This window comes from Erithacus rubecula, assembly GCF_903797595.1.
Source record: "Erithacus rubecula genome assembly, chromosome: 2".
Classification (NCBI taxonomy): Eukaryota; Metazoa; Chordata; class Aves; order Passeriformes; family Muscicapidae; genus Erithacus; species Erithacus rubecula.
Window position 1 is genome coordinate 97,947,680 of NC_136685.1, and position 13,974 is coordinate 97,961,653.

Here is a 13,974-nt window from a genome sequence, read left to right on the forward strand (position 1 = left end):
GCAGCAGCTCTCCTGCAAGGAAAGCCTGGCACAGCTGCGCTTCTTCATCCTGTAAGAGACTTAGGCTCAGGCTTGACCCAACTGCGGCCTTCCAGTACCTGACAACAACCTACAAGAAAGCTGGACAGGGACTTTGTACAAGGGCAAGCAGAGAGAGCACAAGGGAGAATGGATCCAAAGCGAAAGAGAGTAGCTTTAGATGAGGGGTTCAGAAAAGAGACTTTCCTGGAACATGTTGCCCAGAGAAGCTGTGCATGCCCCAGCCCTGACAGTGCACGAGGCCAGGCTGGATGGAGCTCTGGACAAGTCGCTCTGCTACCAGGGGTCCCAGCCACAGCACGGGGGGTGCAACGACGTGATCTTCCAGGTGCCTTCCAAGCCAAAGCATGCCATGACTCCGTGATTCTGGGATACCTCACCTCCTCATCCTCTGACAGAAAAAGAAACGTGGCTTCCCTGGAACAGCTTTAGCGGGAGGGCTCACTGCTGGTGAGCAGCAGCTGCAGCAGCGTTTATGCCGGGAGCCGGCTCGCTGACAGTGCTCTGGTAAGAGACAGGGCCCGATCGCAGCAGGGAGGGGGACGGCGAGTGGCGGGGGGTGAGCTGAGCCTGGCGCTCGCCTTGGCTCGCAGGTGGCCATCAAGTGAGTTGCCCAGGATCACATGTTGTAATGAGCGGAGCCAGCGGGAGCAGCTGGTGGGCCGTGCCAGGCAAGGTGAGGACCAGGCCCGGCGGGGTGGGTGGCAGCTGGGATGCTCTGAGGGCAGCGAGCGTGGAGGGAGCGGGAAACGTGCAGTGTTCTGGGCCAGGCAGTGCTGAGCTTTGGCAGGTCCGGGCATGGGGTGTCGAAGGCGCGGCACAGCATCGGCCCTGCTCACGCCATTGGGGTCCCCCTGCACCACTACAGCGCCATTGTGGCCCTGGAGCTGGTACTGCTCTCGATGGTGTCGTGCCCTGGCTTGGGTGGCATCATGCGGCTCCTGGACTGGTTGGAGCTGCCCAATGGCGTCGCGCTGGTCATGGAGCGTGCGGAGCGCTGCCGGGACCTGTGGCACTTGCTGGAGCCGGCCGGGTTCCTGCCAGAGCCCGTGGCGCGGGGGCTGTTCCGCCAGGTGCTGCAGCCGTGCGGCACCGCACCAGCCGCGGCGTCCTGCACCGCCACAGCAAGGCCGAGAACGTCCTCGTTGACCTGGCCAGCGGTGAGGCGCAGCTCATCGACTTGGGCTGCGGCACGATCCTCCAGGACACCTTCCACAGCTGGATGGCAGGAGAGCCCAAAGCTGGGGCCCAGCCGGGCACCACAGGTTCTCCCCTTTGCTGGTGTTATAAACGAGGCCTGGGTCTTTTTAAAAAGACCAACTTGTTTTTTAAAAACAACCCAGAACGGGTAGTCAATATAAACCTCATTCCCACAGGGCAAGCCAGAGAAATTGTAACCGTAAAACAGTGTAACAGAGTGTAACACCGGACATTCCCTCAGGCACTGAGCACCATCAGAAGGCAGAGCTCCCAGCCCCATGCAGTCTTTTATACCCCTCTCTTTCTGCTGATTGGTGCATCTTTCAATCTGTCCTGGGATTGGCTCCATCTTCACTGTCTGTTTTGATAGGTTGATGAGCCATCCAATCATAGTTCAAGCTGGTGGACTCACCTGGTGATGTCACTTTTCTAGAAGGTTCCAGCTGAACCGCCAATCAACCGTCTGTCAGCCCTCCCCTTGATGGACACACCCACACTGACGCTCCCCCCTTACAGTCAATCAACCCATGGCCCCGCCCACAGCAACGTCCCCAACTACTTACAAATGAACAACTAATTAACGGTTTACAACTTAACTAACCAACAACCCCAATCCCGTCCAGGAACATGAACACATTTGTAATACTGGCACAGGGGGAAGACAGAGGGAGGGAGGGAGGCAGCGAGGAGGAATCCTTCTTCAGCCGGCTGCAGCCAAGCTGCTTTTCGGCAGGCAGGGGCTGGCTGTTGTGGAGCTGGCTGGGAGGGAGGGAGCAGCATCGCCCTGATGGGCTGCGCCCGTGTCCCATAGGAAGGCGAGAGTTCTACCTGCCAGAGTGGATCCTCTTGGGCTGCTACCACAGCCAGGCAGGCACTGTCTGGTCCCTGGGCATCCTGCTCTATCAGCTGGTGTGCGGGCACCTTCCTTTCAAAACCGGAGAGGACATTGTGTGGGGTCAGCTCTTCCTCCCGCCCCGGGTGTCTCAAGGTGGGGATGTGCCTTCAAGGCACGGGAGCAAGAACAGGCTTGAGAGTGGGCAGCTGGCACATCAGCGTCCTGCTCTTGCAGCTTGGAGGAGGTTGATCTCCTGGGCTTAGCAAGAGGAGGCAGCATGTGTGCCTCCTTCAGGTGCAGCTCTAAGCACTGCTAGTGTGTCACGGGAACTGTGGAATATGGGAGAGCATGGACAGGAGCTGACCAGAGACTTGTGGTTTCTCTCTGCAGAGTGCCAGCACCTCATCAGGTGGTGTTTATGCATGGACCCCACAGACAGGCCTTGCCTGGAAGACCTTGTAGAGCACTCATGGCTGCAAAGCCCCATGTGGTTCAGGAGACAGTAGAGATCCATCCCTGTGCACAGTAGGATCCAGGAGCCCAGCAAGTGCCAGCTGCTGGCATCTCGTGGCGCTCAGAGAAATGCCCAGAGCGTTTCCCTGCGGCCGCGGCGCGGAGCAGAGAGCGCGGCCCAGGAGATGCTTCGGCGGGTCTCCGGCGAGTTGTGGAGGGAGCGGCTCAGAGCTGCAGAAGAGATGCAGTGTGGCCTGCCATGCTGCTCTCCTCTAAAAATGACAGCATGGGTCGGGAGGTTTGGTCTTTGAGCACAGGCCATGGTGGGACACGGGGGACAGGAGCCTGCTGCCTCTGACCGTGGTTTTCTGTTTTCTTTGCCAGGCTACCAGCACCTCATGCCATGGAAATGGCACCACTCGGCCTGCCAGTCTGGGGGGCTGGAGGTTGGCAGGTGTTCACTTGCTGTCAAAAATAATTATTTTGCTATCATCGTCACTGGAGCATTTCTTTCATCCTTTTTTAAGCTTTTGGCCTCCCTTCTTCCAGGGAAATCCTTTTCTTTACTTCCTCAGCTATAGAGGGAATTATGGCTGAAGAAGGATATAATATCTTCATGGAGACTAAAATGCACAACTCTGTATATGGCTGGGAGAATGGTGACAGTGAACTGTCCCTGAATGAAATATATGGTAAAGAGTCATAAAGTAACAACAGTAAGAGCATGGGAAAGAGCGATAAAGTAACAACAGTAAGCCAGTACCATAAAGTAACGACAGGAAGGGGATGGGAAGGTGAATTAAAGTAGCAAATAAGTAAACAGACATGCAGGGAAAGTATAGCAAAGTAGCAAATAGGTAAAACACCCGTGACTAGACAAGGCTGCCAGACTGCTTGAGCCAAGTGCCAGGGAAGATGCCGTAAAAGCCCGTGAAACCAATCAATAAGTAACAAGTAATATGTGGACAGTGCTTAATAACCAATTGTATGCCTGCTAGATTCACGTGATCATTGTCACAAACCCTATAAAATATCTATGCTTTGATGCAATAAAGTCAGATGTTAGAGATTCACTCATACCTCCATGAGGACTCCTTGAATACTCGGCTAAGATCTCCCGCTATCTGGACAAAATTTCTCCAATCATTTTGTACCCAAACAGGGACCTCACCTCGGCAAAAGAACAGGAGAAAGAAGATTTGGACAGATTTGCTCGGTGGGCTGATGTGGAAGGTGAGTACAGTAGGGGAAGACTGGTGACAGAGGGGATCTGAAGTGAAGACCGAGGGCCAGGGGGCATCGGCATCAGGTAGGAAGGGTCGCTGCCTTCCCCCGACACAAGGCAGACCACTAGCATGGATATAGAATTTGCAGCAACTCAAAAGTTACTCCTCAGTACACTCGCTAAGTGAGGAGAGGAGATATAGGAAAAAGACTTGGGGAAGGTCATTATGTGGGCAAGAGAAAATGAATTTTTTAAATCCCCCCTCTGTTGTTTATGCAGGATGAATGGAGTGAGTTAGGAGACTGTTTGTGGGAAAAACGATTCCTGGCAAAGGCAAAGAAATTCTTTGTTTTAGGAGTACATTGAGAACTATTTATTATTAACACTTTAAGAGAAATGAAAGCTGAATCCAAAGTTGCATCTGCTGCTGTGCAAGCTATGACATGACAAGACACAGCCTGATCATCTTCTTCGCCATCTCGGTGAAGCTGCCTCGGTGCATTTTTTGGGATAGGTATTGTGTGGCCAGTAAAAGGAATAAAGTGAACACAATGCAGTTTTGTCACAGAACTAATAAAAACCCAAGAAAGTGCTATCTGTAACTCTAATAAAGGACTGGAGCAGAAAGCAGAAATATCTGCTCTGTTAGCCAATGTGGAAATAAAGCCGAATGAGGAAGGAGTTGCGGCTGGACTGTCAGGAGTGGAGTCCCAGACTAAGAACAAGGAGAGTCAGCTTGTCTGCCAAAGTCTCAGATAAGTGAAGAATAGGGAGAGTCAGCTTGCCTGCCAAATCTCAGATAATTAAAGAACAGGGAAAGTCAGCTTGCCTGCCAAAGTTATACCCTTCTCTCCCTCTGCCTGCCCCTCCGACTAGCCCAGAATTAATACCTCTTCCCAAAGAAGATGTTGATATGGATGAAGTAAACGAGCAACTTGAGCCTGAAGAAAGAAAATTGGTTAAATCCTTTAGTACTCCAATAAAAAAGTTAAAAAGTCAAACAATTAGCACATCAAATCGATAATTACATTGAAGGGGAAAAACAAAACGTAACTGCCTGCACAGAACAGCCCAGTCAGCCTATGCAATCAGTTCAACAATTAGAGCAGATGTTACAACCAGAGCCGACAGCACCTCCAATGCCAATTCTTCCGCCTCCATATCCAGGCCAATTCCAGGCCCGGCAAGTGCTGAACAGCATTCCACAAAAATAAAAGTGATGGTCAAGTATAATTTGTGATGCAATCATTGAAGGAGAGTGGCAAGCAGCTGGAGCTTTATCTTGTCCCATTATATATGATCAGCAAGCTCCTAGGTGTGAACAGCATTGCTGGAAATTTTGCAACAAGCCAAGCAAACAGTAACAGAACATGGAATTCCATCTGAGGCTGCAAGAGCTATGCTAGACTGGATTTTCACTGCTGATGTGAATTCACCCCATGATTGTCAACAAATAGCAAGATTACTATCTACACCATTTGCTAGTTGCTAGTTGCACCAGAAAAGGTACAAAACCATCTCCATGGTGGTACTTAGGCTGGGTATTAACCCCAGCTACTGTCAGTCCACAACAATTGCACCTTACAACTACTATTGCAACACTTCACGATGCCCAGAAATTAATTGGAGATTTACAGTGGGTTTGAACTCTTGCAGGAATCCGCAATGATGGGACAGCACCCCTTAGGAGTCTGCTTAAAGGCACAAACCCAAATACTCCAATTACTCTTTCTCCAAAACAACGTGACTGCCTTGACAAGCTGACTCAGTGTCTAGTGGCATCTGAAGCAGACTGAAGACTGTCAGATGAGCCATTAGGCATTCTTATCTGCAGCCCTGTTTTTGCTCCATTTGCTATCTTATACCAGTGGTTTGCTTTGCAAAAAGAAAAGGGGGAAAAAGGGGAAACCATCCTACAGGAGACCCCACAGGAGATTGTGCCAAGCAGGAGCAACCACATAAACAGCCTTGTGTGCAGAGAAATCAACAAAAAAGCAAGGATCAACAAAATCAGGTAATGATATTGGAAGGTGTGTTCCCAGCAGATACACCACCCATTTGGCAAAGAACAGAGGTAATAGCGCATCTTATTAGGAAAGCACGAGAACGAGCACTTGACATCACTGGGGCAGAAGCAGAACATATCAGTCCACCAACAAAGACTGAAATATTTGAGTGAATGTTGAGACATTCAGAGCCTCTACAGACAGGTCTCCTAGACTATGCAGATTCCAGACTGTTATGGTGCCTAGCCGATGGACCAAGCCTGCTGGGAAGAGTGCAGAGAAAACTGTGGAAAGAACTGTGAATACCACTGACTCCGGAGAGCCATCTCCTGCTTAAGTGGTGAACTCACCAAAACAGCAGAAATTCCAGGTTTTACCCGTGTGGATACATACACAGTTACTGAGTGGATCTTCAAAAGACTCCCAGGTGGAACTTGGGAATTGAATCCTATTATATTTAGAAATAGAAATCGTAGATGTGATCGCTGTGTTTTGCGCTTACCTATTTGCTTGCATTTAATTTGTGGACAACGTTGAATGGTATTTGATAGAAACAGCGATAGGGTAGCAATAGAGGGAAGGCTGTGTGATAATTGTTATAGTTTAAACTCTGATCAGGTTTTTTTGGGAAGCAAGTGTAATATATGACTGCCCCCCTGAGGAGGTACGAGTCAGCACATTTGGTGGTCTAGATAAGTTGCATTTGTGTAAACAAGTGTGGACCTTGAAAATAGCAATTAAACAAATTGGAGCAGCACATAAGACACAACTTGTGCATATAAAATGCTTAAGATGTGGGCAACAATTTACTCCATTTTAGGGTTAATCATCCCAAAAATGGGATTGCTCACATCAGTGCAAAAGAGACAAAACATGTGGATTAGCCTTGCAAACATGACTGGACAAGATTCTACGTGCTTGAGCCTTGCCACACCAGGCAACATGTTTTGTACCTGTTTAATAAGAACCCCAGAGTGGGAGCCTGCATCCTTTCAAGGGATGGTGGCCAATCAAACAGTACTCAGTTCTTCAATCATGATGCAAGAATGCAATTGAACCCTTGTTGGTCTTACATTGGCTCAACATGATGCATGTTGGCAAACAAAAATTATTCAAAATCTTAGCATCACCATACGAGACCCAGAAGAACTGGGCTTATTAGGATCAACTAACACTTCAGGAGGATGGTTTATATTTGAGCCACCTACACTAGATCTTGTCAACACAAATTGGAAATGCCGAACCTCTGTAGACCCAAACAGTGACTTTCCCCACCAAATTGAAATCACACATCAAGTTTATTCCCTAGTTAACTGTACAGGAAAGCTACCAAAGAAATTACCTCAAGGTACTTTTCTGATTTGTGGAGATTGGGCTTGGAATGGGAATCCAGCCAGCCTTCATGGTGGTCTTTGTTATATAGGGAAGCTTCCTCTGTTCCACCCAAACTTACACCAATTGATGAACAAAGCAAATCATGCTCACTTTAATGATCAGAAAATGTGCAGCATCCATGAGCTAGATTGCATGCATCTCGGGCCTGTTGATTTTTGGGGTAGAGGAACAATATGGTCAACTTCTGATTTTGCTCCACAAGTAGCTGCTGCAAGAAGTTTAGCACTTCTAAAGCTACTCGCCTGTTGGGTCTGCTCAGAACTTAACATTACTTCTCAGGTGCTGGATGAGCTTTGTGCTGATGCTGCTAGTATTCATCACACTGTTTAGCAAAATAGAGCAGTTATTGATTTTTGGCTATTGGCTCTTGGACATGGCTGTGAAGAGTTTGAGGGAATGTGTTGTATGAGTCTGATCACTCAATGTCAATTCACAAGAAGCAGAGACAATTGCAAGATGGTTTATACAATCTAAAAGAGGATGATGATCTAATTGGAAAATGGTTAGCTGGATTGGGCATAGCAGGATGGCTAAGATCTTTGGTCACAGAGAGTGCAAGAATTTTAGTCATAATAGTCATGGTTTTGATCATAATGACCTGTGTATTGTCCTGAATTCATAAAAGTTTGGAATGTGTTGTAACCACAGCTTGGGGTGTGCAAAAATAGAAAGGGGGAATTGTTGAGGAAATTATGGCCAAAAAAGGACATAATATCCTCATTGAGACTAAAATGCACAACCCTGTACATGACTGAATGGAGAATGGTGGTATTGAGCTGCCCCTAAATGAAATATATGGGAAAGAGGCAATAAGTAACAAGGGTAAGCAGCTGGGAAAGAACCATAAAGTAACAAGAGTAAGCTGATGGGAAAGTATATTAAAGTAGCAAGTAAGTAAATAGAAGTGCAGGGAAAGTATAGCAAAGTAGCAAATAGGTAAAATGGATGTGAGTAGACAAGGCTGCCAGACTGCTTGAGCCAAGGGGTCGGGAAGATGCCATAAAAGCCTTTGAAACCAATCAATAAGTAACAAGCATTATGTGGATAATGCTTAATAACCAATTGTATGCTTGCTAGATTCATGTGATCATTGTAACAAACCCTATAAAATATCTATGCTTTGATGCAATAAAGTCGGTTTGAGAGATTCATTAGTTCCTCCATGAGGACTCTGTGAATACTCGGCTAAGATCTCCCACGGTCCGGACAAGATTTCTCCCATCCCTCAGCCACTTGGTGGAATTTGGGATGGGGGGTGAAGTGAAAATTTCAACAAGGGCTCCTGTTGCCAAGTGCAGCGGCCCCTTCAAGAACCCTGAGCTTCCAGCAAGGTCTGCTTTTGACTTGCAGAAGGGAATGGCTGGCAGGGATGGAGCTGTCAACCCACTGCAAAAGCTGGGAGGAAATCAGAAGTGGCAAAATGCCATTTTGGCTTTAAGGCTGCCCAGATTCTTCATGTTTTCCCTCTCCTCCAAGATGGGGAGGCAGGGCTGGATTTAGCAAGGTTCTAGTTCTTGGTGCTCCCTGGCATCAAAGGGATCAAGGAAACTCTTGTATGCAGTGATTCCTGCTGAAGGAAAAAAGGAGATGTCATGAGATGGAACATCCTTCTTTTCTCCTTTGTCAGCCCAGGGGCCCCTCGGCAAGAGAAATGCCCACATGGGCTTTATCTGACCCTGCCCAGCCAGCCCTTCCCTCACTCCTGGGTCTCTTGTGCTTCGCAGGCTTCACTGGCTCACTACACTCAGAGGAGCTCTGGTAGGAGAAAACGCTGCCTGGCGTGGGGCTGTTTGATCCCTGTCTCATCCTTATTCCCTTTGTCCCTCTCCTCCACTCATCAAAGAGGCCAGAGGGTCCCCCACAACTGCAGGGTACTGCAGCAGATCGGGGACACGTTCCCTGCTCCTGTCCTTGGTGGCCTCGGGGAGGCTCCAGTGCCCTCCCTGTGCGCGGGACAGCTGCTGCAGCACGGCTGTGCCCGTGTGCCAGCAGCGCCCCAGGAGCAGCTGCGCAAGGGCAGAGTCTGGAGCACAATCCCCAGTGTAATATATGCTATGAAATAATTCGTGTTGGTTGGTAGCTAATGTGAAATAAATCATGTGTGTATAAATAAAGAAAATAATAAGGAAACTTTAGAACATAAGCTGCACAGGGAGAAACAGGGATTGCCTGATGAGAATTGCAACACTGCACCGGTCACCAAAAGCTGAAGAGCTTAAATTAGCAAGTTAATAGAAATGGCTGTGGTGGAGATGGCCCTTTCAGAAACTGTCCAGGGAACACCCAAGGGATGAACACTTGACAAGCATTGATAATCAAGATAACTGGAGCTGTCAGGGAAAACTAGATCTCAATGCCTTTTTCCCACAAGCCAAAATCTGCATTCACCAAAATTCATCACTTCCCAGAAATGGTTTTGTCCAGCCCCAGTTAGATAAAGAAAAGCTACATGAATATGTGAAGCTGTGAAAAGAAAGGAGAACCTTTGCTCCAGGCTAGGAAAAACTGTACAAACCCAGGACTGACCAAGACGACATTAGTGAACATTGGGGGATCCGATGCGATAGAGGTCGGATCAGAGCGTGTTCACCCGGCGCCGATCCCGGGCTCAGCGTTGTTCTTTTGGATTGTGGCCATCCAGGATCGTATTTCAGTCGCGAAATAAAAATCGCATTTTGATCATACTTAATTCGGCTTGATCTGATTATTATTTATAACACCCAGTGCACACAATTGAGAGCTGGGGTTTCAGGGGCTGGCAGCAGAAGCTAAATCCATCTGCTCACTGCCCTTTCTAGCCATGGCCATGCTGATGCAGGCAGAAGACTTGCCCCTGATCAGGAAGCTCCCAGGGTACAATACAGGAACAAAAGCCATCTGTTTCTGAGGTGCTAGGTGCCACTTCCACAGGTATTCCCTCTAATTCCTAAAGGGTTTTGACTATTTTTACCATTTCAACACTTTCTGTGTGTCCCTGTGAGCGAGTAAGCATCACAAACCCTGTCCCTCAAAGCCTTGAGGCACTGCCAAAGTTGAACTTGTTTGTTTCTGTTTTCCTATGATTTTATCATCTCATCCAGACTGTGGAAGCAAACCAATGCAGTAGACCAAAGGCTGGCCTTGGATCAGAGGCACTTTTTGTGCCCTGGCTGTTTTTATCGGCTGCTGCGGGGCCTTGGGCTGAGCACGGGGAGGCCGCGGCCTGGGGCCCTCAAGATGGCGCCGGGAGCCCCCGGGGCAGCGGGCAGGGCCGGCTCTGAGGGGCGGCACAGCCGCATTTCCCCCGAGCCAGCGGGCCAGCGGCGGGGAAAGGCGCGGGGACAGGGGCAGGCACAAAGGCCCCGGCTCTCTGGGAAGCCAATGGCCAATGGCCAATGGCCAAGGGCCGCTCCCTCAGCCGCTGTCTGGCCGTGTCTCCTGCAGCCGCCGGCGCTGAACCTGCAGGGCCGCGACCGGCTCTGCTGGGCTCCCTGCACGGCCGGCAAGGACAGGGACACGCTGGAGCAGGAGCCCAGCACGGACACCCAGGTGCTGCCAGGGCTGCAGCAGCTCTCCTGCAAGGAAAGCCTGGCACAGCTGCGCTTCTTCAGCCTGCAAAAGAGACTTAGGCTCAGGCTTGACCCAACTGCGGCCTTCCAGTACCTGATGGCAACCTACAAGAAAGCTGGACAGGGACTTTGTACAAGGGCAGGCAGAGAGAGCACAAGGGAGAATGGATCCAAAGCGAAAGAGAGTAGCTTTAGATGAGGGGTTCAGAAAAGGGACTTTCCTGGAACAGGTTGCCCAGAGAAGCTGTGCATGCCCCAGCCCAGACAGTGCACGAGGCCAGGCTGGATGGAGCTCTGGACAAGTCGCTCTGCTACCAGGGGTCCCAGCCACAGCACGGGGGGTGCAACGACGTGATCCTCCAGATGCCTTCCAAGCCAAAGCATGCCATGACTCCGTGATTCTGGGATACCTCCCCTCCTCATCATCTGGTAGAAAAAGAAACTTGACATCAAATTTCACATTGTAGTCCATGCTTTTGTCAACTGTCTAAATAGAGAATAAAAAGGGACAATCATATTAAAGCAATTACTCTTTTCTACTTGAAATTTAAATGCTTCACTCTTGTGCAAACTGGTAAACCTGACAGAACAGACAATTCTTTGCTAAGAAATGCTCTCTCAACCCAAGAAGAAAGCCACAAGCCAACAGTCTTCTTTATTCCTACATTGCTTTATAAGGTTCTTTCTCTATTAGAAATTAGCTTTGTTGGTCCTTTTTTGTTTTCACTCTCGCTGTTTCTTTGTTCGTGTCGTTTCACGGGGCGCGCGGCGGCTCCTCCGTTGGGTTCCCGAGCTCAGAAGAACGGCCGCGCGCTCCGGCGGCTCAGCAGCAGCAGCGGCGGCAGCGCCTCTCTCGATCATTTTCCGCTCGACTTCCAGCTCGCTCTCCATCCCGTTGTCCCGCTCACACTCCCTCTGCTCCCATCGCGTCCCGTCCGTGTTCCGTGTCTCCCAGCCCGGCTCATGCAGAACGCCCGGCCCGGGCAGAATGGCGAGAGCGCCGTGCCGTCCTGAGGGGCGGAGAAGCCTCCCCTGGAGCAGCTCTAGCGGGAGGGCCCGCTGCTGGGGAGCGGCGGCTGCGGCAGCGTTTGCGCCGGGAGCCGGCTCGGCAACAGCGCCCCGGTGAGAGACAGGGCCGGCTCGGAGCGGGGAGGGGGACAGCGGGCGGCGAGTGAGCCCGGCCCTTGCCTTGGCTCGCAGGTGGCCATCAAGGGAGTGGCCCGGGATCGCGTGTGGGAGGGGGCGCGGCTGGGGAGGGAGCCGGGGCCCAGCGGGGCAGCAAACGTTCTCCCCTTTGCTGGCACAGGGGGAAGACAGAAGGAGGGAAGGGGAATCCTTCTTCAGCCGGCTGCAGCCAAGCTGCTTTTTGGTGCGCAGGGGCTGGCTGTTGTGGAGCTGGCTGGGAGGGAGGGAGCAGCATCGGCCTGATGGGCTGCGCCCGTGTCCCATAGGAAGGCGAGAGTTCTGCCCGCCAGAGTGGATCCTCTTGGGCTGCTACCACAGCCAGGCAGCCACCGTCTGGTCCCTGGGCATCCTGCTCTATCAGCTGGTGTGCGGGCACCTTCCTTTCAAAACCGGAGAGGACATTGTGTGGGGTCAGCTCTTCTTCCCGCCCCGGGTGTCTTAAGGTGGGGATGTGCCTTCAAGGCACGGGAGCAAGAACGGGCTTGAGAGTGGGCAGGTGGCACATCAGCATCCTGCTCTTGCAGCTTGGAGGAGGTTGATCTCCTGGGCTTAGCAGGAGGAGGCGGCATGTGTGCCTTGTGCTGCTCACCTCCGAAAGGGAGGATGGATGGGAAGCTTTGGGTGCAGCTCTGAGCACTCCTAGTGTGGCGTGGGCATCATGGAATGTGGGAGAGCATGGCCAGGAGCTGACCAGAAGTTTGTGGTTTCTGTCTGCAGATTTTCAGCACCACATCAGGTGGTGTTTATGCATGAACCCCACAGACAGGCCTTGCCTGGAAGACTTTGTGGAGCATTCTTGGCTGCAAAGCCCCACGTGGTTCAGGAGACAGCAGAGATCCATCCCTGTGCACAGTAGGATCCAGGAGCCCAGCAAGTGCCAGCTGCTGGCGTCTCGTGGCGCTCAGAGAAATGCCCAGAGCGTTTCCCTGCGGCCGCGGCGCGGAGCAGAGAGCGCGGACCAGGAGATGCTTCGGCGGGTCCCCGGCGAGTTGTGGAGGGAGCGGCTCAGGGCTCCCCATCCTGTTGGAGAAGTTGTGGCGCAGGGCAGTGAAGTTGTCCCGGACTGGAAAAGGGGAAACATCCCCCTGTAGCTCAATGGCATTGCAATGTCCCCGGAAGCCGAGGCACAGCTGGCGTGTTCTTGTGGAGCGCGACGCGGAGCTGGAGAACGCCATCCTGGAGCTGGCCGCTGGCGAGGCAAAGCCGATGGGCTTTGGTTGCAGCCCCTTCCTGGAGGACACGCTCTGCACCCCCAGGAAAATCAAGATGAGTCCCCAGCGGGTGCAGGGGCGGGGGGATGCTCGTGCTTCCAGGCACGGCAGGGCTCGCCCTGGCCCCGCGATGCAGGTTCCCCACTAGGCGGCAATGGGAATATTAATCTTTCCGCCGCTCCCCCAGCTGTGTTTTGGTGGGACAGGGGACGGGTGTTGTGGAAGGGGAACCGGCTCCTGGCCTCTCTGAGAGCTTCTGCCAGCATGCCTGGCACAGGCTAGGGTGGGGGCAGCCAGCCTGAGCAAAGCATCCATCCGTGTGGATGGGGAGCGGCAGCGGGGGCCGGGTTCTGAAGCCAGGCCCCAGCTGCTCTGCTTTGCAGGCCCTTGAGGAAGGGATGAAAGGTCACAATCACTCTGCTGGTGATGGCAATTCATTAAGTTCACAGACTAGTTTTGGGTGCCACATGCTACCTTGGCTGGGCTTTACTAGGACAGGACTAGAGCCAAAGTTAAGCAAAACATACAGTTTGACATACAGTTTTTCATTCAGAAAACCTAACACATTGACATACATTTTCTTCTGTTATATCAGAAGCTGGTAACCAGGTGGACTTTGCTGTCAAAAAGCTACAGTTTTCACTGGGCCAAAGAGTGTTTTTCCCAAAGGCAATGGAAATTGAAATACGTAGTTTAAAAGCTTGAAATGATGATGAAAGGAAACTGCAAAACAATTTCTGGAAAGGCAGCACTGTCAATGATCATGCAGCCCACCAAGAGCTGCAGTTGAATCCAGAATTGTTTTTTCTGGTTATTCAGGAATTCACTTCACAGGCAAGCACTGATCCGTGGTAACAAATGAACCCATTCCCCTGGA

At 51.1% G+C, this 13,974-nt stretch overlaps 1 long non-coding RNA gene across 1 annotated transcript; it reads left to right on the plus strand.

Annotated features, from left to right (window-relative positions):
- Positions 1-1,917: 1,917 nt before the first annotated feature.
- LOC306798697 lies at positions 1,918-13,492 on the plus strand. The gene is made up of 3 exons (XR_013773444.1): positions 1,918-2,227; positions 2,465-2,735; positions 12,876-13,492. It is a non-coding gene; the product is annotated as an uncharacterized lncRNA (long non-coding RNA).
- Positions 13,493-13,974: the final 482 nt, after the last annotated feature.